At 43.1% G+C, this 24159-nt stretch overlaps 1 long non-coding RNA gene and 18 other non-coding genes across 19 annotated transcripts; all 19 read right to left on the bottom strand.

Moving 5' to 3' along the window:
- Positions 1-11132: 11132 nt before the first annotated feature.
- Positions 11133-21984, bottom strand: LOC148680445 (uncharacterized). Its single transcript, XR_015942975.1, has 2 exons — positions 21030-21984; positions 11133-11434 (listed from the first exon to the last, which is right to left on the bottom strand). It is a non-coding gene; the product is annotated as an uncharacterized LOC148680445 (long non-coding RNA).
- On the bottom strand, positions 11887-11975 carry trnar-ucu (transfer RNA arginine (anticodon UCU)). The gene is given in 2 exon segments: positions 11887-11922; positions 11939-11975. It is a non-coding gene; the product is annotated as a tRNA-Arg (tRNA).
- Positions 12404-12477, bottom strand: trnat-agu (transfer RNA threonine (anticodon AGU)). Its single transcript has one exon. It is a non-coding gene; the product is annotated as a tRNA-Thr (tRNA).
- trnat-ugu (transfer RNA threonine (anticodon UGU)) lies at positions 12664-12737 on the bottom strand. Its single transcript has one exon. It is a non-coding gene; the product is annotated as a tRNA-Thr (tRNA).
- trnar-ucu (transfer RNA arginine (anticodon UCU)) lies at positions 13483-13571 on the bottom strand. Its single transcript is given in 2 exon segments — positions 13483-13518; positions 13535-13571. It is a non-coding gene; the product is annotated as a tRNA-Arg (tRNA).
- On the bottom strand, positions 14261-14334 carry trnat-ugu (transfer RNA threonine (anticodon UGU)). The gene has a single exon. It is a non-coding gene; the product is annotated as a tRNA-Thr (tRNA).
- Positions 15602-15675, bottom strand: trnat-agu (transfer RNA threonine (anticodon AGU)). Its single transcript has one exon. It is a non-coding gene; the product is annotated as a tRNA-Thr (tRNA).
- trnar-ucu (transfer RNA arginine (anticodon UCU)) lies at positions 16681-16769 on the bottom strand. Its single transcript is given in 2 exon segments — positions 16681-16716; positions 16733-16769. It is a non-coding gene; the product is annotated as a tRNA-Arg (tRNA).
- trnat-agu (transfer RNA threonine (anticodon AGU)) lies at positions 17203-17276 on the bottom strand. The gene has a single exon. It is a non-coding gene; the product is annotated as a tRNA-Thr (tRNA).
- Positions 17463-17536, bottom strand: trnat-ugu (transfer RNA threonine (anticodon UGU)). The gene has a single exon. It is a non-coding gene; the product is annotated as a tRNA-Thr (tRNA).
- On the bottom strand, positions 18283-18371 carry trnar-ucu (transfer RNA arginine (anticodon UCU)). The gene is given in 2 exon segments: positions 18283-18318; positions 18335-18371. It is a non-coding gene; the product is annotated as a tRNA-Arg (tRNA).
- Positions 18804-18877, bottom strand: trnat-agu (transfer RNA threonine (anticodon AGU)). The gene has a single exon. It is a non-coding gene; the product is annotated as a tRNA-Thr (tRNA).
- trnar-ucu (transfer RNA arginine (anticodon UCU)) lies at positions 19882-19970 on the bottom strand. Its single transcript is given in 2 exon segments — positions 19882-19917; positions 19934-19970. It is a non-coding gene; the product is annotated as a tRNA-Arg (tRNA).
- trnat-agu (transfer RNA threonine (anticodon AGU)) lies at positions 20403-20476 on the bottom strand. The gene has a single exon. It is a non-coding gene; the product is annotated as a tRNA-Thr (tRNA).
- On the bottom strand, positions 20663-20736 carry trnat-ugu (transfer RNA threonine (anticodon UGU)). The gene has a single exon. It is a non-coding gene; the product is annotated as a tRNA-Thr (tRNA).
- On the bottom strand, positions 21483-21571 carry trnar-ucu (transfer RNA arginine (anticodon UCU)). The gene is given in 2 exon segments: positions 21483-21518; positions 21535-21571. It is a non-coding gene; the product is annotated as a tRNA-Arg (tRNA).
- Positions 21985-23082: 1098 nt separating the features above from the next.
- Positions 23083-23171, bottom strand: trnar-ucu (transfer RNA arginine (anticodon UCU)). Its single transcript is given in 2 exon segments — positions 23083-23118; positions 23135-23171. It is a non-coding gene; the product is annotated as a tRNA-Arg (tRNA).
- Positions 23172-23604: 433 nt separating this feature from the next.
- Positions 23605-23678, bottom strand: trnat-agu (transfer RNA threonine (anticodon AGU)). The gene has a single exon. It is a non-coding gene; the product is annotated as a tRNA-Thr (tRNA).
- Positions 23679-23864: 186 nt separating this feature from the next.
- On the bottom strand, positions 23865-23938 carry trnat-ugu (transfer RNA threonine (anticodon UGU)). The gene has a single exon. It is a non-coding gene; the product is annotated as a tRNA-Thr (tRNA).
- Positions 23939-24159: the final 221 nt, after the last annotated feature.

Below are 24159 nucleotides of genomic sequence, written 5' to 3'. Positions count from 1 at the left end.
CATCTCCTGCTAATGGCTGGAAGAAAAAATATAACAATTAACTGGTTTAAACCTGAACCACCCACGGTTTCACAGTGGATACAAAAAAATCTGACAGTTATATTCAATGGAACAGTTGACAGCACAAATACAGCTGAAGACTCAAATCTTTGAAAGAAGATGGTGACCAGTTCAAAGCCTCATTGGATAGGTCACTTATGTCTCTAAGTTTGTATTTTTGCTTGAAGTTTCTCTATTTACTTTTATTTATTTATTTTTAATTTTTTCCTCAGATCTATATTGTCATTATATATATCTTTATTTGTATGCTCGGGCCCAATCTCAGGACTGTTCTTATTACTGTTAGTATTTATGTTGACTGCTGTCAATAAAAGTTCAAAAAAAAAAGAAGAAGAAAAATCTGACGTGTCCTGTTGTTGTTTTACGAGCCCGTCTAAAAGTGTGAGCGGTATTCGCTTTCTTTTGGGAGCTCGCGTCCGCGGCTATATTTGATATAACGAACGTGTGTGTGATTATTGAAGTGTCCCCGTCATCTTATCCATTCAGAAAAAAAGGACAAGCGCAAGAGTGAAGCGAGAGTGAAACGCGGAAAAAAAGAGAAGCCCGGCAAAACACAGGAGCAAAATTGTTTTAGCAACCTGAATCATGAACAAACTGCCATGATTAGATTCACCTTTTGGACTATTATGAACTGGGAATGACAAAATGACTCTAACAAAGCTTACATGTGCTGGTAAGGATTAGAGACCCAGATGAGAAGTTTGCGCTGACTATGGGCTATATTGCGTGTGTTTTTGAGCCGTTGATTTGTGTTGATTGTTGATTATAAAATGCATGGTGCTGTGCGTTGCCGAGTGGCGCTTCCGGTGCGCGACCTGCTTTACGTTCTTGTTGCAGCACCGAAGTTATGCACAGAAATTCATATGCTGATTTGATCCAGTGCATACCGGTTCCAAAGGTACTATGGCACCGAGTTTTGGTACCCAACCCTACATAGCGCGCACCTGCCTTGCCCAGGCTTGGGCACTTTTACCTGGGGCAGCGTTTGATGCCTCTGGACCCTGGATACCTGCCTGCACCAGGGTCATAGCGCACACCTGCCTTGCCCCGGCTTGAGCACTCCTACCTGAGGCAGCGTTTGATGCCTCTGGACCCTGGATCCCCACCTGCACCAGGGTCATAGCGCGCACCTGCCTTGCCCTGGCTCGGGCACTCCTACCTGGGGCAGTGTTTGATGCCTCTGGACCCTGGTTCCCCGCCTGCACCAGGGTCATAGCGCACACCAGCCTTGCCAGGGCTTTTTCAACCGCAAAAGCCAAAAATAAACAAAGTCCCTTTTTCTTCGCCGAAACCACGACGGCAGGTCAGAGACAATTGGCTTCGGGCACGCACCTCCAGGTGCAGGACGTCCCGACAGGTAAGCCAGGAAAGGTGGTCTCTCTTCGGTCATGGCTTGGTGGGTTTGGGCCTGGGTTTAATCAACACCCCCCGGTAAGTGCATCCAAGCGTTTGCCAGCGATTGTTCCAAAGACCGAATGTATTTCTACTGGCCCTTAGTTCGAGAGAAAGACCCCCCCCCCAAACTGACTTTGTCGTTCTAGAGACCAACCATCCCCCAAATGAGTGTTTGTTCTGTTCCATACAGCAAAAAATACATTTCGCATACCAAATCAAATTTTTAACTTTCTTTCTAAAGTTACTTGTTTACTTCAGTATATCAAGTATATGCTGCATGTTTGAGTCGCAACATACAAGAGAGATGAGCCAACAAAATAGCCTGAATGCAAATTATTTATTATAGAATATAACTCATAGAACAATTAATAAAAGCAACCAACAAATGTCTAGGGATAATAATGAAGATAAAGAACTTAGGATATAATCACAACAACACTTTACCTACATGATATAAGTAATGCAAAACAATACCTTAAAGTTAAAGAGTCAATGAAATGGCATGATGGTCTTGACATAAGGACTCCTGAGTAGCCACAGCGTCCTTGAGGTAGCTAGCACAACAACTTTTATTTACTTATTGATGAGTAATGCAGGCATCCAATCAGGATTTACCTGGGATTTACTTTGGGATCATCTGTGTATTAATATTGTAACACTTAATACCTGTCGCTCTGCCTAAATCATAAAATATTCGTCAAGTTTGTATGAATTTATTTTTATTTAATCTATCCTACGGACGCGGTCTTTTAGAGTCTGGATGATCATGTCTCAAACCTGACCGGTAACCTGGCCTCTGCTCAAGATCAAAGCAAAAAGTGCATGAATTTATTTTTATTTAATCTATCCTAAATCATGTGTTGAGTGTTTTTTGGTACCTCCAGTTTCATTACATCCAAACCCAGAGTCAACTCGGAAAATGGAAATCAGGACAAACATATGCTATCGGCCATTGAAAGAGTTTCAGATCAGAAAGCCACTCTCGGGGGGGTTCCAACATGGCGACGAGCTAGACAGACGTGCAACTCAACGGTCTTACCACAGACAGCCAGAATTTAAACTTTAAGAAACTTTTAGATATTAAATTGACGAAATAGCCTCCAAGTTCAACCCCGGTAACAAAAAAAAAATTGCTTCGCCATGGCAAATCGAAGAAATACAAGGAAGAATCCAGAGGAAAGTCCTGACGGTGACGAAGCTAACGGTAGCGCCAAGCTAACAAGTGAAGCTACAACGAACGAGGAAAACGATGTGATGAAGGCTCTCGCAGACATGAAACACTTTTTCACATCTCAATTTGAAGGCGTTCTGAATGCTATTCAAGGAATTAAAAATGAAATCTCCGAATTTGGCGGCAGATTAGCAGAGGCTGAACATCGAATTAGTGATACCGAGGATAATGTGGATAAGCTACAAAAAACTGTGAAAACTCTGGAAAGCCGAGTTGTAACACTCAGCGCGGACCTGGATGACTTAGAAAACCGTAGTCGCCGTTGCAATCTCCGGCTAGTCAACCTACCCGAAAAAGCGGAAGGGACGGACGCGGCAAACTTTCTAGAAAAGTGGCTTACTGATGTGTTTGGAGCATCTACTTTCCCTACTCCAGTGATTATTGAAAGAGCGCACAGAATCGGCAGGCTCCAGGCAAAGCCTCAGCAATACCCGCGAATACTGATCATGAAATTCCTCAACTTTCGTGACCGACAGAGAGTGATACAGGCTGCCAGAGAGATGGAAATTGTGAAATTTCAGGAGCACAAGGTAATGTTTTTCCCGGACTTCTCTGTAGCGGTGAGGAAACAACGAAAGCAATTCGATGATGTGAAGAAACGACTCCAGGTACTGAACATTCCGTACAGATTTATGTATTCTGCCAAACTGAGCTTCATGCGTAAAGGCCAGTGGAGGATCTGTGAGACGCCAGAGGATGTACAGAAGTGTATTGAAGAATTCGGAGAAACATCAGGAGAGTAAAGACAAATTTCAAATAGTTGGCTGAATGTTCAACTGTTTTATTTTTCAAAGCTATTATCATAAATCAAGGTAATTAACCGCGAACACGTAACGTGACAATTATTCACCTACTGTATAATGGCCGGTTAAAAACAAATAGGCCTATATTTAAATGCAAGTCAGTTCAATGATTGTTTGAAGAAAATGTTTGATTGTTCTTGATGTTCTATTTCATTAGGTTGTCTGTGGGTAGGGCAATGTCCAATGACTCTTTTATTGCTAGCCAAGGATGTGTTCCTAGTAATACGACCATCCAGGCCTGTTGAAGAATCTTTGCAATTTGATGGGAAAGAGATAGATATCGGCTGGTTCTGATCAAATGGGGTAAACACGGGTTTGTTAAGGTTTTTCTTTTCCCTTTTTTCCCTTGTTTTTTTTTCCTTTTCTTTTTTCTTTTTCTTTAATGGGCAATTTTTTTTCTCTTTTTTTGTATTTATTTATTTTATTAATTTTTTGCATTATGATTATGGACATATGGACATGTAATATTGAATAATAAAAAAGTATGTCAAGTGAATCTCAGTTAACATTTATATCCTGGAATGTTAGGGGGTTGGGTAAACTTTCAAAGTTAAAACAAGTCATGACTAGACTTAAAACATTTAAAACATCTATTGTATTTCTACAAGAAACCCATCTTTTGTCTAATGAATTACTAAAAGTACGTAGAAGATGGCCAGGTGAAGTAATCTCTGCTTCATATGCATCTAACTCAAGGGGTGTATTAATTCTGATACACAAAGCCATTCCCTTTAAAGTGTCAAAAGTGATTGCAGATAAATTCGGCAGATATTTAATTGTTCAAGGCTTTCTTATAGATAATAATATTACCCTTGTAAATGTGTATGGACCCAACTCTGACAGTCCAGAATTTTTTGAGAACTTGTTCTTAATCTTGGCCTCTCAACCTGGCTATTTAATTATAGGAGGAGATTTTAATGTGACATTAAACCCACATTTAGATCGATACAATAGTAAAGAGATGGCTCACACACAAAGTAGGAAAAAACTTAATAGTTTTATAGAGGAACTTGATTTATGTGATCCATGGAGGAGAAAATATCCAAACAAAACTGAATATTCATGTTGTAGTTCATCATTAAAATCATATTCACGAATAGACTATTTTTTAATCTCCAATAATTTATTCCATCAAATTGTTGACTGCTCCTATGAGTCTATCGTAATTTCAGACCATGGTCCAATAAAACTTGTATAAAATGTTTCAAAAATTTGTCACGGTTGCAGGTTTGTGCGCTTTTCCGGAGTGTCTGTTTGATCACATTGGTTTGTTTTTGTTCTCCTCGTGTATTTGTTTTGATCACGTGTGATGAAGGCACTCAGCTGGCTTGATGAGCTCGCCAGCTGAGGCTCATATTCGGGTCTATATATGGGCCACGTTTTCTGTGTGTCTTTGTCAGTTCGTTATGTGTGCTTATGGTGTGCTGTTCTGTCTGTGTGCTTAGGATCTGAGGACTAATTTCTGGACCCTGTTTCCCGTCTGATTCCTGCCCGATCTCTCCTAGCACTAGCACCATTCATTACTTGATTTTTGTTTGACTTTGTCAATAAATATTATTTTGTTTAACTCGCACTTGGATCCCTCTGAACATTCATTTATTCGTGACAGAACGAACTGACCTTCACCATGGATCCAGCGAGTGCATCACAGATTTCGAGAGAGTGAGAGTCGCTTGAGGCATGGCAGATTTCCGGATCCTGTTCCTGAGCTTCCGGTCTCGGCGGTGGCGCCGGAGATGAGTAGCGCTGACCGGGAGCCCATGCAGGTGGGCAGATCCCGCCTGTCCGTGCAGGAGAAGCGCCGTCGGAGAACTGAGGGACTCTGCCTTTACTGTGGGGGGGCGGGGCATCCGGTGGCTTCCTGTCCCGTAAAAGACAACACCCATCAGTAGGTAAGAGGTTACGGATGGGTGAAATCAGTTTGGACAAATCCTCTGCGGCGGCCACATTACTACCTGTCACCATAACATGGGGTTCCGGAAGTCAGAACACCCACGCCCTTGTCGATTCCGGGGCGGAGGGAAACTTCATAGACTCCAGTTTTGCTTTCAGTTTTAAACTTCCGGTTATAGCTCTGGCACAACCCATTGCACAACCCATTGTACGCGCACTCAGCGGACTTTCCCTTCCCACAATCACTCACTCCACTAAACCCATAAAACTGATCACGTCTGGAAATCATGTTGAAAACATTTCATTTTTTTTAACAGACTGTTCCAACACACCGGTAGTTTTAGGTCATCCTTGGTTGATTCTCCATAAGCCTCATATTAACTGGGGTCTTAATACTATATTTTCGTGGAGTGAGAACTGTCATCAGTCTTGTCTTTTGTCTGCTCGTTCTGCTGTTTCTTGTTCTGTGTTTCAGGAGGAGCGCATGGACCTGTCAAACGTGCCCAGTGAGTACCCCGACCTGAAGAGAGTGTTCAGTAAGTCTCGAGCTGCTTCTCTGCCTCCTCACCGTCCCTATGACTGTGCAATAGATTTATTGCCAGGTACGTCTCCGCCCAAAGGCAAGTTATACTCTCTTTCTATTCCTGAGAGGGAGGCCATGGAGAAATATATTTCTGATTCTCTAGCGGCCAAGATCATACGGCCCTCTTCTTCACCGGCGGGGGCAGGGTTCTTTTTCGTGAAAAAGAAGGATGGGTCTCTTAGACCCTGCATTGACTATCGAGGGCTGAACAGCATCACGGTGAAGAATACGTATCCTTTGCCGCTGATGTCTTCAGCGTTCGAGCGTCTGCAGGGGGCTTTGTTTTTCACGAAATTAGATCTTCGTAACGCATATCATTTGGTTCGCATGAAGCAGGGTCATGAGTGGAAAACTGTGTTTTTGACCCCCAGGGGGCAATTTGAATATTGTGTTCTTCCTTTTGGGCTTTCTAGCGCTCCTGCAATTTTCCAAGCACTCGTAAATGACGTGTTGCGAGACATGATAGATCAGTTTATTTATGTCTACCTGGATGACATTCTGATTTTTTCTCGTTCTCTCCAGGGACATGTGCAGCACGTCAGGCGAGTGCTTCAGCGGCTGCTAGAGAATGGGCTTTTTGTCAAGGCGGAGAAATGCGTGTTCCATGCACAGTCTGTTCCCTTTCTAGGACACATTGTGTCAGTCGAGGGGGTGCGCATGGATCCAGAGAAGGTTCAGGCTGTGGTAAATTGGCTAATTCCGGAGTCTCGTAAGGCCCTGTTGAGATTTCTGGGCTTCGCCAATTTTTACCGGCGACTTATTCGCAATTTCAGCCAGCTCGCCGCCCCTCTGACGTCCTTGACCTCCTCCAAAACTCCCTTCAGGTGGTCGAGCGCAGCGCAGGCTGCATTCTCCAATCTAAAGAGCCGCTTTGTTTCAGCTCCCATTTAAGTGACACCTGATCCCTCCCAGCAGTTTGTGGTGGAGGTTGACGCGTCAGAGGTGGGGGTGGGCGCTATCCTGTCCCAGCGCGCCGCCTCGGATGACAGAATTCATCCGTGCGCATTTTTCTCTCACCGATTATCTCCCGCAGAACGAAACTACGACATTGGTAATAGGGAGTTGTTGGCTGTCAAACTTGCTTTGGAGGAGTGGCGTCATTGGTTGGAGGGTTCGGGGGTTCCCTTTATCGTTTGGACCAATCATAAGAACCTCGAATACATCAGGTCCGCCAAACGACTCATTTCCAGGCAGGCTCGGTGGGCATTATTTTTCGGACGTTTCGACTTTACCATCTCTTATCGGCCGGGTTCCAAAAACATCAAGCCCGACGCGTTATCCCGTCTTTTTGATTCTTCCGAGCGCAATACGTCTCTTGAGCCCATCGTTCCCCAGAGGATTTGTATTTCTGCAGTGACATGGGAAATCGAGACCAGGGTTCGCACAGCCCTGGACGGGGTAACGCCCCCGGTCGGATGCCCACCTAGTCGATTGTTTGTGCCGGAGGGGATTCGGTCTGACGTCATTTGATGGGGACATTCCTCCAAAGTGGCTTGTCATCCAGGGGTGAGTCGTACATTATTCTTAGTTAAACAGCGATTCTGGTGGCCAGCTATGGCACGGGACATACACGAGTTTGTTTTGGCCTGTTCTATTTGTGCTGTTTCTAAGACTTTTAATCGCCCCCCTGCTGGACTCCTTCAGCCGCTGTCAGTGCCTTCGAGACCCTGGTCGCACATTTCGCTAGATTTCTTTACCGGTCTCCCGCCATCTGGTGGCAATACGGCTGTTTTGACCGTTGTGGACCGGTTCTTGAAGGCTACTCATTTTATTCCTCTGCCCAAATTACCCTCAGCCAGAGAGACAGCGGATGCTGTCATTAATCACGTCTTTCGCATTCATGGCCTCCCGACGGATGTGGTTTCTGACAGTGGGCCTCAATTTGTCTCTAAATTCTGGAGAGAATTCTGTCATTTATTGGGAGCGACTGTAAGTCTTTCTTCTGGTTTTCATCCTCAGAGTAACGGACAAACCGAAAGAGCCAATCAAGATCTCGAGCGCATGTTACGTTGTTTGGTTTCCCAGAATCCCTCCTCTTGGAGTCAGCAGCTCCCATGGGTGGAGTACGCACACAATTCATTACCAGTATCGGCTACGGGCCTTTCTCCGTTTCAGTGTAGCTTAGGTTACCAGCCACCAGCTTTTCCCAGTCTGGAATCCGAAGTCGCGGTTCCCTCCGCCCACGCCTTTATCCAGGGGTGTCGACGCACTTGGAACAGGGCCAGACAGACCCTCCTCCAAGTGGGTGCGCGCACCAAGGCTAAAGCCGATCGCCACCGGTCGAAGCCTCCCGTTTACGTCGTTGGTCAAAAAGTGTGGCTTTCAACTAAGAATATTCCCTTGCGTTCCGTATGTAATAAACTTGCACCTAAATTTATTGGCCCATTCACTGTCATCAAGATCATTAGTCCGGTGGCAGTCCGCCTTAAACTTCCTCCAGCGTACAGGAGAATACATCCCGTGTTTCACGTTTCTAAATTAAAGCCCGTTTTTCATACGGCGATTAACCCGCCCACTCCGGTACCATGCAGCATGGACCAAACTTTATTTTTAGATGATCTTTTGATTCCTTCTATAAGCATTGAAGCCAAAAAAGAACTGGAGAAACCTCTAACTAGTAAAGAAATTTTAAATGCTATTGTGAATATGAAAAGTGGTAAAACAGCTGGACTAGACAGATACCAATTGATATATATAAAGCCTTTAAAGATAAATTAGCAGTTCCTTTGTTGGAAATGTATGAAGAGTCGATGTTGGAGGGCTGTCTTCCTCCTTCTCTAAGAGCTGCATTAGTAACACTCATTCCTAAACCCCATAAACCCTTAGACAGATGTGAATCATATAGGCCAATTTCGTTAATGAACTTCGATGCCAAGATTTTAGCCCTTCGATTGGAAGCTCATCTACCGTCCCTAATAGGAATGGACCAAAATGGCTTTGTTTGAAACAGACAGGCCTTTCATAACATCAGGCAAGTACTAAATATCGTTCATGAGATAGATGGCTCTAAAGATACAGGCATTTTATCGTTAGATGCAGAAAAAGCATTTGACAGAGTCGAATGGTCCTATTTATTTGACATACTCAGCCGTTTTGGATGTGGACAGAATTTTTGCCAGTGGGTGAAGACCTTGTATCAAAGTCCAACTGCAGAAGTAATTACCAATAACTTAATCTCCAAACCATTTAATCTATATCGTGGCACACGTCAAGGCTGTCCACTTTCTCCTTTATTATTTGTAATGACTTTGGAACCTTTGGCAATAGCAATTAGAACTCACCCATCTATAAAGGGAATTGAAATTGCAGGTGTAGAGCATCGGATATCTCTATACGCAGACGATATTGTTTTATTTTTAACAAAACTTAAAGATTCAATACCAAATCTTAACAAATTGATTAATAAATTTGGAAAATTTTCAGGTTATAAAGTTAACTATTCAAAGTCATCTATCCTTTTTCTTAATGAACAGGAGAGACAAAATCCAGTAATACAACACCCTTATGAAACTTCTGTAGACGGATTTAGATATTTGGGAATCAAAGTTACTCCACAGGTAAAAAATCTTATCTCAGCCAATTATACTCCTCTGATAACTCAGGTAAACGAAAGTTTGAACAGATGGATGTCTCTTCCTCTCACTACTATTGGAAGGGTGAATACCATTAAAATGAATATTCTCCCTAAATTTCTATATTTGTTTCAGTCAATCCCCCTGACCCCTCCTCCTTCCTTTTTCTCAAATATGCATTTATTAAATTTATTTGGAATAATAGACGCTCAAGGCTTCGCTTATCACTCCTGTATCTTCCTTATGAACGAGGCGGGCTGCGACTCCCTAATCTTTTTTGGTATTTTAAGGCAGCTCAGCTAAGATCTGCATGTTATTGGTTTGCTGGCTCACCTAGCATTCCATGGATACAGATTGAAAGAAAATGTACAGGCAATTTGAGTCTTGACACATATTTATACTCTGATTCTTTAAAGAAACTCAAACAAAATACATCTAACCCATTTGTGAGAGCCACTATTTTATCATGGCATGAGTCACAGGTTGAGCTGGGAGAAACCCCGGTACTTTCTAAATTCTCTCCCATTTGGGGTAATGCATTATTCGTACCAGGGAAATCAGACAAGGGTTTTAAGCTGTGGTTCCAGAAAGGCTTGCAAAAGATATCAGATCTTTATGAAGATAATATATTGATGTCCTTTGAAACCTTTAAGGAAAGATATAAAATTCCTCAGTCTCATTTTTTTAAGTATCTTCAGATCCGTAATTTTATAAGATCTAAAAATCATTCATATCAGTGTCCGACCCTAAGTAGTTTAGAAGAAATTGCAGTTAAAGATCCCAGTGCCAAATACAAAATTTCTACACTATATAGCAAATTTGTTAATGCTTCCAAAGAATCTACAAATCATAAAAGACTGGCTTGGATTGAAGACTTTCAAAACTTTCAAAAGATATTACAGAAAATGAATGGGAAGAAAGTTGTCTTCAAGCGCAAACATTATCAATCAATACCCGTTTTAAATTAATCCAATATAATTGGGTAATGAGAACATATATAACACCAGAAATGTTAAATAAATTTAATAGAAATATTCTGGACATTTGTGGAAAATGTTTGACTTACAAGGGCACACTGTTCCATTGTGTTTGGCAATGTGAGCACTTGCAATTCTTTTGGAAAGAAATAATTGGTGTAATCTCTAAAACTATTGGTAAAGAAATCCCTGTTTGCCCTAAAATCTGTATCCTTGGTCTTTTCCCACCTGCCTTATCGCTGAAGTCATATGAACAGAAGTTTATAAATCTGTGTCTATTACATGCGAAGCGCCTGATTGCCATTCACTGGAAAAGTACTCATGCTCCATCTTTGTCACTCTGGATTAAGGAAATGTCTTCCTGTATAGCAATGGAAAGGTTGACTTATTCAATCAAACAAAAAATGCACATATTCTACAAGATTTGGGACTTCTTCCTTTATTTTTTAAATAACAGTGCACTGACTGTTTAGTAATCCCAAACAATGTGACTGTTAAAATACACTGTGTTTGTAATGACTAACTTTAATATACTTTCACTGGAATGTATATGTTGAAATGTCAATTTTTTAATGGTATTTATTTTTTATATATTTTTAATTTTTAACAAAATTGCCCTTTTTATTTTTATCTTTAAGTTTATTTTAGTTAATCTTTATTTTTATTTATTTGTTTTTGTATTACTTTCCTCGCATGAGAATGCATTTTTTTATTCTATTCCTTTCTTTTTTTAATTTTTAATTTTTATTTTGAACGTCGGGATGGGGCGGGAGTTCTTTGATTGGTATTTGGTTACAAATACAGTAAGAATGTATCACACCTTTCTGAAACAATAAAAGTGTTAAAAAAAAAAAAAAAAAAAAGAAAGCCACTCTCCCATAATCTGAGGGAAAGGTGCAGTTTGGATTTGAACCTAGCACCTGCTGTTCCCAAGACATGTGCTCTGGCCAACTTAGTCTTAACACTAAAAGAAAAAACCTCTGGATACGATACTTCCAAACGCAGTTTCATCTAAGACAGTGGGGGGAAGCAAAATTTACTGTGCTTTCTACTCAGTTACTTTGCACATGCATAAAGAGGCTCTTGTACGACAAATCCAAAAGGCGTGATCTCAACAATAGGTGGCAGTTACTTTTCCCCAAAACCACAGGTTGCCGACGAGTCATTCCTCAAGCCCACTAGGCCCTACACCGTTTTCTAATCTCCCTTATTTAAAACAGCTCAATTAAGTCATCGGCTTTATTGTAGAGTACCCCTAGTATCTGAGCCTGCACTGCGCAATGAAAGAAAGAAGCAAAACGGGATGGACAGATGCCTAAAATATTAGAAACGCACCACACCTTAAGTCAGTGAAGAAAAAGAGCAAAGCTTGCGACTCTGGTGGGACTTGAACCCACAACCTTTGAATGGCTCAGCTCACAGCCTAGAAGTCCAATGCGCTATCCATTGCGCCACAGAGCCTAAGTGCTCTGCTTCCTCTAGAACTGTCACACAGAAAGCACTTTTTAGTACTCTCTGGCCCATGAAAGAACAGCCAACTGCGGACAAGGCACTGCTGGAATTCAAAGCCAGGATCTTCTGTTTACTAGACAGGCACTTTGACCAACTAAGCCACAGCGCCAAACGACCTTGACACAAGCTAAATGTTTAATTCCAAAAAAAAAAAACTAACAACGGTAGAGCTGCATGTGGGAATGTCTGGACTTGAAATATTAAAGTCCAATTGGTTAGGCATTACCACACTATGCTATATAAAGGCATCGTCCACAGCCCTCTTGAACGAGCAGCGTTCTTAAGGATTTGAGTGTTGTTAAGAAACCGACTGCTAAACATCCCGCTGCGTAAACACTCGTTACTCTTAACAAAAGCAAACAGAAAACCTGTACATTAGGCACTGCTGGGATTTGAACCCAGGATCTCCTGTTTACTAGACAGGCACTTTGACCAACTAAGCCACAGCGCCAACGCTGAATAGGAGGCAAGACGTTTTTGCACACAGAGACCAAAAAAAGACAGCAAGTCTTAAAATGGCAAGCAAAGAGGTTGTTTAACTCTATTTGTCGCACTATTCATTATGCCTCAAAGCTATACAATTTTATAATTCATTCCGGTGAGCTCTATAAAACAAGCACACGCACCACCTGGACTAAGGCGCTGCTGGGATTTGAGCCCAGGATCTCCTGTTTACAAGACAGGCACTTTGACCAGCTAAGCCACAGCGCCACAGAAATTCCAGTAAGAGACATTTGCCCGATAACAAAAATCGAAGAAGAAAAAATAATACACAACAAAAACCAGCATGTCAGGATGCAGCAAATGCTGACAAGCCGGACGCGGTCTTTTAGAGTCTGGATGATCATGTCTCAAGCCTGACCATGTCATCCAAACCCAGAGTCAGCTCGGAAAATGGAAATCAGGACAAACATATGCTATCGGCCATTGAAAGAGTTTCAGATCAGAAAGCCACTCTCCCATAATCTGAGGGAAAGGTGCAGTTTGGATTTGAACCTAGCACCTGCTGTTCCCAAGACAGGTGCTCTGGCCAACTTAGTCTTAACACTAAAAGAAAAAACCTCTGGATACGATACTTCCAAACACAGTTTCATCTAAGACAGTGGGGGGGAAGCAAAATTTACTGTGCTTTCTACTCAGTTACTTTGCACATGCATAAAGAGGCTCTTGTACGACAAATCCAAAAGGCGTGATCTCAACAATAGGTGGCAGTTACTTTTCCCCAAAACCACAGGTTGCCGACGAGTCATTCCTCAAGCCCACTAGGCCCTACACCGTTTTCTAATCTCCCTTATTTAAAACAGCTCAATTAAGTCATCGGCTTTATTGTAGAGTACCCCTAGTATCTGAGCCTGCACTGCGCAATGAAAGAAAGAAGCAAAACGGGATGGACAGATGCCTAAAATGTTAGAAACGCACCACACCTTAAGTCAGTGAAGAAAAAGAGCAAAGCTTGCGACTCTGGTGGGACTCTAACCCACAACCTTTGAATAGCTCAGCTCACAGCCTAGAAGTCCAATGCGCTATCCATTGCGCCACAGAGCCTAAGTGCTCTGTTTCCTCTAGAACTGTCGGACAGAAAGCACTTTTTAGTACTCTCTGGCCCATGAAAGAACAGCCAACTGCGGACAAGGCACTGCTGGAATTCAAAGCCAGGATCTCCTGTTTACTAGACAGGCACTTTGACCAACTAAGCCACAGCGCCAAACGACCTTGACACAGGCTAAATGTTTAATTCCAAAAAAAAAAAAACTAACAACGGTAGCGCTGCATGTGGGAATGTCTGGACTTGAAATATTAAAGTCCAATTGGTTAGGCATTACCACACTATGCTATATAAAGGCATCGTCCAAAGCCCTCTTGAACGAGCAGCGTTCTTAAGGATTTGAGTGTTGTTAAGAAACCGACTGCTAAACATCCCGCTGCGTAAACACTTGTTACTCTTAACAAAAGCAAACACAAAACCTGTACATTAGGCACTGCTGGGATTTGAATCCAGGATCTCCTGTTTACTAGACAGGCGCTTTGACCAACTAAGCCACAGCGCCAACGCTGAATAGGAGGCAAGACGTTTTTGCACACAGAGACCAAAAAAAGACAGCAAGTCTTAAAATGGCAAGCAAAGAGGTTGTTTAACTCTATTTGTCGCACTATTCATTACGCCTCAAAGCTATACAATTTTATAATTCATTCCGGTGAGCTCTATAAAACAAGCACACGCACCACCTGGACTAAGGCGCTGCTGGGATTTGAGCCCAGGATCTCCTGTTTACAAGACAGGCGCTTTGACCAGCTAAGCCACAGCGCCACAGAAATTCGCAGTAAGAGACATTTGCCCGATAACAAAAATCGAAGAAGAAAAAATAATACACAACAAAAACCAGCATGTCAGGATGCAGCAAATGCTGACAAGCCGGACGCGGTCTTTTAGAGTCTGGATGATCATGTCTCAAGCCTGACCATGTCATCCAAACCCAGAGTCAGCTCGGAAAATGGAAATCAGGACAAACATATGCTATCGGCCATTGAAAGAGTTTCAGATCAGAAAGCCACTCTCCCATAATCTGAGGGAAAGGTGCAGTTTGGATTTGAACCTAGCACCTGCTGTTCCCAAGACAGGTGCTCTGGCCAACTTAGTCTTAACACTAAAAGAAAAAACCTCTGGATACGATACTTCCAAACGCAGTTTCATCTAAGACAGTGGGGGGGAAGCAAAATTTACTGTGCTTTCTACTCAGTTACTTTGCACATGCATAAAGAGGCTCTTGTACGACAAATCCAAAAGGCGTGATCTCAACAATAGGTGGCAGTTACTTTTCCCCAAAACCACAGGTTGCCGACGAGTCATTCCTCAAGCCCACTAGGCCCTACACCGTTTTCTAATCTCCCTTATTTAAAACAGCTCAATTAAGTCATCGGCTTTATTGTAGAGTACCCCTAGTATCTGAGCCTGCACTGCGCAATGAAAGAAAGAAGCAAAACGGGATGGACAGATGCCTAAAATGTTAGAAACGCACCACACCTTAAGTCAGTGAAGAAAAAGAGCAAAGCTTGCAACTCTGGTGGGACTCGAACCCACAACCTTTGAATGGCTCAGCTCACAGCCTAGAAGTCCAATGCGCTATCCATTGCGCCGCAGAGCCTAAGTGCTCTAATTCCTCTAGAACTGTCACACAGAAAGCACTTTTTAGTACTCTCTGGCCCATGAAAGAACAGCCAACTGCAGACAAGGCACTGCTGGAATTCAAAGCCAGGATCTCCTGTTTACTAGACAGGCACTTTGACCAACTAAGCCACAGCGCCAAACGACCTTGACACAAGCTAAATGTTTAATTCCAAAAAAAAAAAAAAAACTAACAACGGTAGAGCTGCATGTGGGAATGTCTGGACTTGAAATATTAAAGTCCAATTGGTTAGGCATTACCACACTATGCTATATAAAGGCATCGTCCAAAGCCCTCTTGAACGAGCAGCGTTCTTAAGGATTTGAGTGTTGTTAAGAAACCGACTGCTAAACATCCCGCTGCGTAAGCACTCGTTACTCTTAACAAAAGCAAACACAAAACCTGTACATTAGGCACTGCTGGGATTTGAACCCAGGATCTCCTGTTTACTAGACAGGCGCTTTGACCAACTAAGCCACAGCGCCAACACTGAATAGGAGGCAAGACGTTTTTCCACACAGAGACCAAAAAAAGACAGCAAGTCTTAAAATGGCAAGCAAAGAGGTTGTTTAACTCTATTTGTCGCACTATTCATTACGCCTCAAAGCTATACAATTTTATAATTCATTCCGGTGAGCTCTATAAAACAAGCACACGCACCACCTGGACTAAGGCGCTGCTGGGATTTGAGCCCAGGATCTCCTGTTTACAAGACAGACGTTTTGACCAGCTAAGCTACAGCGCCACAGAAATTCGCAGTAAGAGACATTTGTCAGATAACAAAAATCAAGAAGAAAAAATATTACACAACAAAAACCAGCATGTCAGGATGCAGAAAATGCTGACAAGCCGGACGCGGTCTTTTAGAGTCTGGATGATCATGTCTCAAGCCTGACCATGTCATCCAAACCCAGAGTCAGCTCGGAAAATGGAAATCAGGACAAACATATGCTATCGGCCATTGAAAGAGTTTCAGATCAGAAAGCCACTCTCCCATAATCTGAGGGAAAGGTGCAGTTTGGATTTGAACCTAGCACCTGCTGTTCCCAAGACAGGTGCTCTGGCCAACTTAGTCTTAACACTAAAAGAAAAAACCTCTGGATACGATACTTCCAAACGCAGTTTCATCTAAGACAGTGGGGGGGAAGCAAAATTTACTGTGCTTTCTACTCAGTTACTTTGCACATGCATAAAGAGGCTCTTGTACGACAAATCCAAAAGGCGTGATCTCAACAATAGGTGGCAGTTACTTTTCCCCAAAACCACAGGTTGCCGACGAGTCATTCCTCAAGCCCACTAGGCCCTACACCGTTTTCTAATCTCCCTTATTTAAAACAGCTCAATTAAGTCATCGGCTTTATTGTAGAGTACCCCTAGTATCTGAGCCTGCACTGCGCAATGAAAGAAAGAAGCAAAACGGGATGGACAGATGCCTAAAATGTTAGAAACGCACCACACCTTAAGTCAGTGAAGAAAAAGAGCAAAGCTTGCGACTCTGGTGGGACTCTAACCCACAACCTTTGAATAGCTCAGCTCACAGCCTAGAAGTCCAATGCGCTATCCATTGCGCCACAGAGCCTAAGTGCTCTGTTTCCTCTAGAACTGTCGGACAGAAAGCACTTTTTAGTACTCTCTGGCCCATGAAAGAACAGCCAACTGCGGACAAGGCACTGCTGGAATTCAAAGCCAGGATCTCCTGTTTACTAGAAAGGCACTTTGACCAACTAAGCCACAGCGCCAAACGACCTTGACACAGGCTAAATGTTTAATTCCAAAAAAAAAAAAAAAAACTAACAACGGTAGCGCTGCATGTGGGAATGTCTGGACTTGAAATATTAAAGTCCAATTGGTTAGGCATTACCACACTATGCTATATAAAGGCATCGTCCAAAGCCTTCTTGAACGAGCAGCGTTCTTAAGGATTTGAGTGTTGTTAAGAAACCGACTGCTAAACATCCCGCTGCGTAAACACTCGTTACTCTTAACAAAAGCAAACACAAAACCTGTACATTAGGCACTGCTGGGATTTGAACCCAGGATCTCCTGTTTACTAGACAGGCGCTTTAACCAACTAAGCCACAGCGCCAACGCTGTTTAGGAGGCAAGACGTTTTTGCACACAGAGACCAAAAAAAGACAGCAAGTCTTAAAATGGCAAGCAAAGAGGTTGTTTAACTCTATTTGTCGCACTATTCATTACGCCTCAAAGCTATACAATTTTATAATTCATTCCGGTGAGCTCTATAAAACAAGCACACGCACCACCTGGACTAAGGCGCTGCTGGGATTTGAGCCCAGGATCTCCTGTTTACAAGACAGGCGCTTTCACCAGCTAAGCCACAGCGCCACAGAATTTTGCAGTAAGAGACATTTGCCCGATAACAAAAATCGAAGAAGAAAAAATAATACACAACAAAAACCAGCATGTCAGGATGCAGCAAATGCTGACAAGCCGGACGCGGTCTTTTAGAGTCTGGATGATCATGTCTCAAGCCTGACCATGTCATCCAAACCCAGAGTCAGCTCGGAAAATGGAAATCAGGACAAACATATGCTATCGGCCATTGAAAGAGTTTCAGATCAGAAAGCCACTCTCCCATAATCTGAGGGAAAGGTGCAGTTTGGATTTGAACCTAGCACCTGCTGTTCCCAAGACAGGTGCTCTGGCCAACTTAGTCTTAACACTAAAAGAAAAAACCTCTGGATACGATACTTCCAAACGCAGTTTCATCTAAGACAGTGGTGGGGAAGCAAAATTTACTGTGCTTTCTACTCAGTTACTTTGCACATGCATAAAGAGGCTCTTGTACGACAAATCCAAAAGGCGTGATCTCAACAATAGGTGGCAGTTACTTTTCCCCAAAACCACAGGTTGCCGACGAGTCATTCCTCAAGCCCACTAGGCCCTACACCGTTTTCTAATCTCCCTTATTTAAAACAGCTCAATTAAGTCATCGGCTTTATTGTAGAGTACCCCTAGTATCTGAGCCTGCACTGCGCAATGAAAGAAAGAAGCAAAACGGGATGGACAGATGCCTAAAATGTTAGAAACGCACCACACCTTAAGTCAGTGAAGAAAAAGAGCAAAGCTTGCGACTCTGGTGGGACTCGAACCCACAACCTTTGAATGGCTCAGCTCACAGCCTAGAAGTCCAATGCGCTATCCATTGCGCCACAGAGCCTAAGTGCTCTGCTTCCTCTAGAACTGTCACACAGAAAGCACTTTTTAGTACTCTCTGGCCCATGAAAGAACAGCCAACTGCGGACAAGGCACTGCTGGAATTCAAAGCCAGGATCTCCTGTTTACTAGACAGGCACTTTGACCAACTAAGCCACAGCGCCAAACGACCTTGACACAAGCTAAATGTTTAATTCCAAAAAAAAAAAAAAAACTAACAACGGTAGAGCTGCATGTGGGAATGTCTGGACTTGAAATATTAAAGTCCAATTGGTTAGGCATTACCACACTATGCTATATAAAGGCATCGTCCAAAGCCCTCTTGAACGAGCAGCGTTCTTAAGGATTTGAGTGTTGTTAAGAAACCGACTGCTAAACATCCCGCTGCGTAAGCACTCGTTACTCTTAACAAAAGCAAACACAAAACCTGTACATTAGGCACTGCTGGGATTTGAACCCAGGATCTCCTGTTTACTAGACAGGCGCTTTGACCAACTAAGCCACAGCGCCAACACTGAATAGGAGGCAAGACGTTTTTCCACACAGAGACCAAAAAAGACAGCAAGTCTTAAAATGGCAAGCAAAGAGGTTGTTTAACTCTATTTGTCGCACTATTCATTACGCCTCAAAGCTATACAATTTTATAATTCATTCCGGTGAGCTCTATAAAACAAGCACACGCACCACCTGGACTAAGGCGCTGCTGGGATTTGAGCCCAGGATCTCCTGTTTACAAGACAGACGTTTTGACCAGCTAAGCTACAGCGCCACAGAAATTCACAGTAAGAGACATTTGTCAGATAACAAAAATCAAGAAGAAAAAATAATACACAACAAAAACCAGCATGTCAGGATGCAGAAAATGCTGACAAGCCGGACGCGGTCTTTTAGAGTCTGGATGATCATGTCTCAAGCCTGACCATGTCATCCAAACCCAGAGTCAGCTCGGAAAATGGAAATCAAGACAAACATATGCTATCGGCCATTGAAAGAGTTTCAGATCAGAAAGCCACTCTCCCATAATCTGAGGGAAAGGTGCAGTTTGGATTTGAACCTAGCACCTGCTGTTCCCAAGACAGGTGCTCTGGCCAACTTAGTCTTAACACTAAAAGAAAAAACCTCTGGATACGATACTTCCAAACGCAGTTTCATCTAAGACAGTGGGGGGGAAGCAAAATTTACTGTGCTTTCTACTCAGTTACTTTGCACATGCATAAAGAGGCTCTTGTACGACAAATCCAAAAGGCGTGATCTCAACAATAGGTGGCAGTTACTTTTCCCCAAAACCACAGGTTGCCGACGAGTCATTCCTCAAGCCCACTAGGCCCTACACCGTTTTCTAATCTCCCTTATTTAAAACAGCTCAATTAAGTCATCGGCTTTATTGTAGAGTACCCCTAGTATCTGAGCCTGCACTGCGCAATGAAAGAAAGAAGCAAAACGGGATGGACAGATGCCTAAAATGTTAGAAACGCACCACACCTTAAGTCAGTGAAGAAAAAGAGCAAAGCTTGCGACTCTGGTGGGACTCTAACCCACAACCTTTGAATAGCTCAGCTCACAGCCTAGAAGTCCAATGCGCTATCCATTGCGCCACAGAGCCTAAGTGCTCTGTTTCCTCTAGAACTGTCGGACAGAAAGCACTTTTTAGTACTCTCTGGCCCATGAAAGAACAGCCAACTGCGGACAAGGCACTGCTGGAATTCAAAGCCAGGATCTCCTGTTTACTAGAAAGGCACTTTGACCAACTAAGCCACAGCGCCAAACGACCTTGACACAGGCTAAATGTTTAATTCCAAAAAAAAAAAAAAAACTAACAACGGTAGCGCTGCATGTGGGAATGTCTGGACTTGAAATATTAAAGTCCAATTGGTTAGGCATTACCACACTATGCTATATAAAGGCATCGTCCAAAGCCTTCTTGAACGAGCAGCGTTCTTAAGGATTTGAGTGTTGTTAAGAAACCGACTGCTAAACATCCCGCTGCGTAAACACTCGTTACTCTTAACAAAAGCAAACACAAAACCTGTACATTAGGCACTGCTGGGATTTGAACCCAGGATCTCCTGTTTACTAGACAGGCGCTTTGACCAACTAAGCCACAGCGCCAACGCTGTTTAGGAGGCAAGACGTTTTTGCACACAGAGACCAAAAAAAGACAGCAAGTCTTAAAATGGCAAGCAAAGAGGTTGTTTAACTCTATTTGTCGCACTATTCATTACGCCTCAAAGCTATACAATTTTATAATTCATTCCGGTGAGCTCTATAAAACAAGCACACGCACCACCTGGACTAAGGCGCTGCTGGGATTTGAGCCCAGGATCTCCTGTTTACAAGACAGGCGCTTTCACCAGCTAAGCCACAGCGCCACAGAATTTCGCAGTAAGAGACATTTGCCCGATAACAAAAATCGAAGAAGAAAAAATAATACACAACAAAAACCAGCATGTCAGGATGCAGCAAATGCTGACAAGCCGGACGCGGTCTTTTAGAGTCTGGATGATCATGTCTCAAGCCTGACCATGTCATCCAAACCCAGAGTCAGCTCGGAAAATGGAAATCAGGACAAACATATGCTATCGGCCATTGAAAGAGTTTCAGATCAGAAAGCCACTCTCCCATAATCTGAGGGAAAGGTGCAGTTTGGATTTGAACCTAGCACCTGCTGTTCCCAAGACAGGTGCTCTGGCCAACTTAGTCTTAACACTAAAAGAAAAAACCTCTGGATACGATACTTCCAAACGCAGTTTCATCTAAGACAGTGGGGGGGAAGCAAAATTTACTGTGCTTTCTACTCAGTTACTTTGCACATGCATAAAGAGGCTCTTGTACGACAAATCCAAAAGGCGTGATCTCAACAATAGGTGGCAGTTACTTTTCCCCAAAACCACAGGTTGCCGACGAGTCATTCCTCAAGCCCACTAGGCCCTACACCGTTTTCTAATCTCCCTTATTTAAAACAGCTCAATTAAGTCATCGGCTTTATTGTAGAGTACCCCTAGTATCTGAGCCTGCACTGCGCAATGAAAGAAAGAAGCAAAACGGGATGGACAGATGCCTAAAATGTTAGAAACGCACCACACCTTAAGTCAGTGAAGAAAAAGAGCAAAGCTTGCGAGTCTGGTGGGACTCGAACCCACAACCTTTGAATGGCTCAGCTCACAGCCTAGAAGTCCAATGCGCTATCCATTGCGCCACAGAGCCTAAGTGCTCTGCTTCCTCTAGAACTGTCACACAGAAAGCACTTTTTAGTACTCTCTGGCCCATGAAAGAACAGCCAACTGCGGACAAGGCACTGCTGGAATTCAAAGCCAGGATCTCCTGTTTACTAGACAGGCACTTTGACCAACTAAGCCACAGCGCCAAACGACCTTGACACAAGCTAAATGTTTAATTCCAAAAAAAAAAAAAAAACTAACAACGGTAGAGCTGCATGTGGGAATGTCTGGACTTGAAATATTAAAGTCCAATTGGTTAGGCATTACCACACTATGCTATATAAAGGCATCGTCCAAAGCCCTCTTGAACGAGCAGCGTTCTTTAGGATTTGAGTGTTGTTAAGAAACCGACTGCTAAACATCCCGCTGCTTAAGCACTCGTTACTCTTAACAAAAGCAAACACAAAACCTGTACATTAGGCACTGCTGGAATTTGAACCCAGGATCTCCTGTTTACTAGACAGGCGCTTTGACCAACTAAGCCACAGCGCCAACACTGAATAGGAGGCAAGACGTTTTTGCACACAGAGACCAAAAAAAGACAGCAAGTCTTAAAATGGCAAGCAAAGAGGTTGTTTAACTCTATTTGTCGCACTATTCATTACGCCTCAAAGCTATACAATTTTATAATTCATTCCGGTGAGCTCTATAAAACAAGCACACGCACCACCTGGACTAAGGCGCTGCTGGGATTTGAGCCCAGGATCTCGTGTTTACAAGACAGGCGTTTTGACCAGCTAAGCCACAGCGCCACAGAATTTCGCGGTAAGAGACATTTGCCCGATAACAAAAATCAAGAAGAAAAAATAATACACAACAAAAACCAGCATGTCAGGATGCAGAAAATGCTGACAAGCCGGACGCGGTCTTTTAGAGTCTGGATGATCATGTCTCAAGCCTGACCATGTCATCCAAACCCAGAGTCAGCTCGGAAAATGGAAATCAGGACAAACATATGCTATCGGCCATTGAAAGAGTTTCAGATCAGAAAGCCACTCTCCCATAATCTGAGGGAAAGGTGCAGTTTGGATTTGAACCTAGCACCTGCTGTTCCCAAGACAGGTGCTCTGGCCAACTTAGTCTTAACACTAAAAGAAAAAACCTCTGGATACGATACTTCCAAACGCAGTTTCATCTAAGACAGTGGGGGGGAAGCAAAATTTACTGTGCTTTCTACTCAGTTACTTTGCACATGCATAAAGAGGCTCTTGTACGACAAATCCAAAAGGCGTGATCTCAACAATAGGTGGCAGTTACTTTTCCCCAAAACCACAGGTTGCCGACGAGTCATTCCTCAAGCCCACTAGGCCCTACACCATTTTCTAATCTCCCTTATTTAAAACAGCTCAATTAAGTCATCGGCTTTATTGTAGAGTACCCCTAGTATCTGAGCCTGCACTGCGCAATGAAAGAAAGAAGCAAAACGGGATGGACAGATGCCTAAAATGTTAGAAACGCACCACACCTTAAGTCAGTGAAGAAAAAGAGCAAAGCTTGCGACTCTGGTGGGACTCTAACCCACAACCTTTGAATAGCTCAGCTCACAGCCTAGAAGTCCAATGCGCTATCCATTGCGCCACAGAGCCTAAGTGCTCTGTTTCCTCTAGAACTGTCGGACAGAAAGCACTTTTTAGTACTCTCTGGCCCATGAAAGAACAGCCAACTGCGGACAAGGCACTGCTGGAATTCAAAGCCAGGATCTCCTGTTTACTAGACAGGCACTTTGACCAACTAAGCCACAGCGCCAAACGACCTTGACACAGGCTAAATGTTTAATTCCAAAAAATAAAAAAAAAACTAACAACGGTAGCGCTGCATGTGGGAATGTCTGGACTTGAAATATTAAAGTCCAATTGGTTAGGCATTACCACACTATGCTATATAAAGGCATCGTCCAAAGCCTTCTTGAACGAGCAGCGTTCTTAAGGATTTGAGTGTTGTTAAGAAACCGACTGCTAAACATCCCGCTGCGTAAACACTCGTTACTCTTAACAAAAGCAAACACAAAACCTGTACATTAGGCACTGCTGGGATTTGAACCCAGGATCTCCTGTTTACTAGACAGGCGCTTTGACCAACTAAGCCACAGCGCCAACGCTGTTTAGGAGTCAAGACGTTTTTGCACACAGAGACCAAAAAAAGACAGCAAGTCTTAAAATGGCAAGCAAAGAGGTTGTTTAACTCTATTTGTCGCACTATTCATTACGCCTCAAAGCTATACAATTTTATAATTCATTCCGGTGAGCTCTATAAAACAAGCACACGCACCACCTGGACTAAGGCGCTGCTGGGATTTGAGCCCAGGATCTCCTGTTTACAAGACAGGCGCTTTCACCAGCTAAGCCACAGCGCCACAGAAATTCGCAGTAAGAGACATTTGCCCGATAACAAAAATCGAAGAAGAAAAAATAATACACAACAAAAACCAGCATGTCAGGATGCAGCAAATGCTGACAAGCCGGACGCGGTCTTTTAGAGTCTGGATGATCATGTCTCAAGCCTGACCATGTCATCCAAACCCAGAGTCAGCTCGGAAAATGGAAATCAGGACAAACATATGCTATCGGCCATTGA

This window comes from Danio rerio, chromosome 4, assembly GCF_052040795.2.
Source record: "Danio rerio strain M-AB ecotype USA chromosome 4, GRCz13ab, whole genome shotgun sequence".
NCBI lineage: Eukaryota > Metazoa > Chordata > Actinopteri > Cypriniformes > Danionidae > Danio > Danio rerio.
This window is presented reverse-complemented; position numbering and strand designations above follow the sequence as displayed.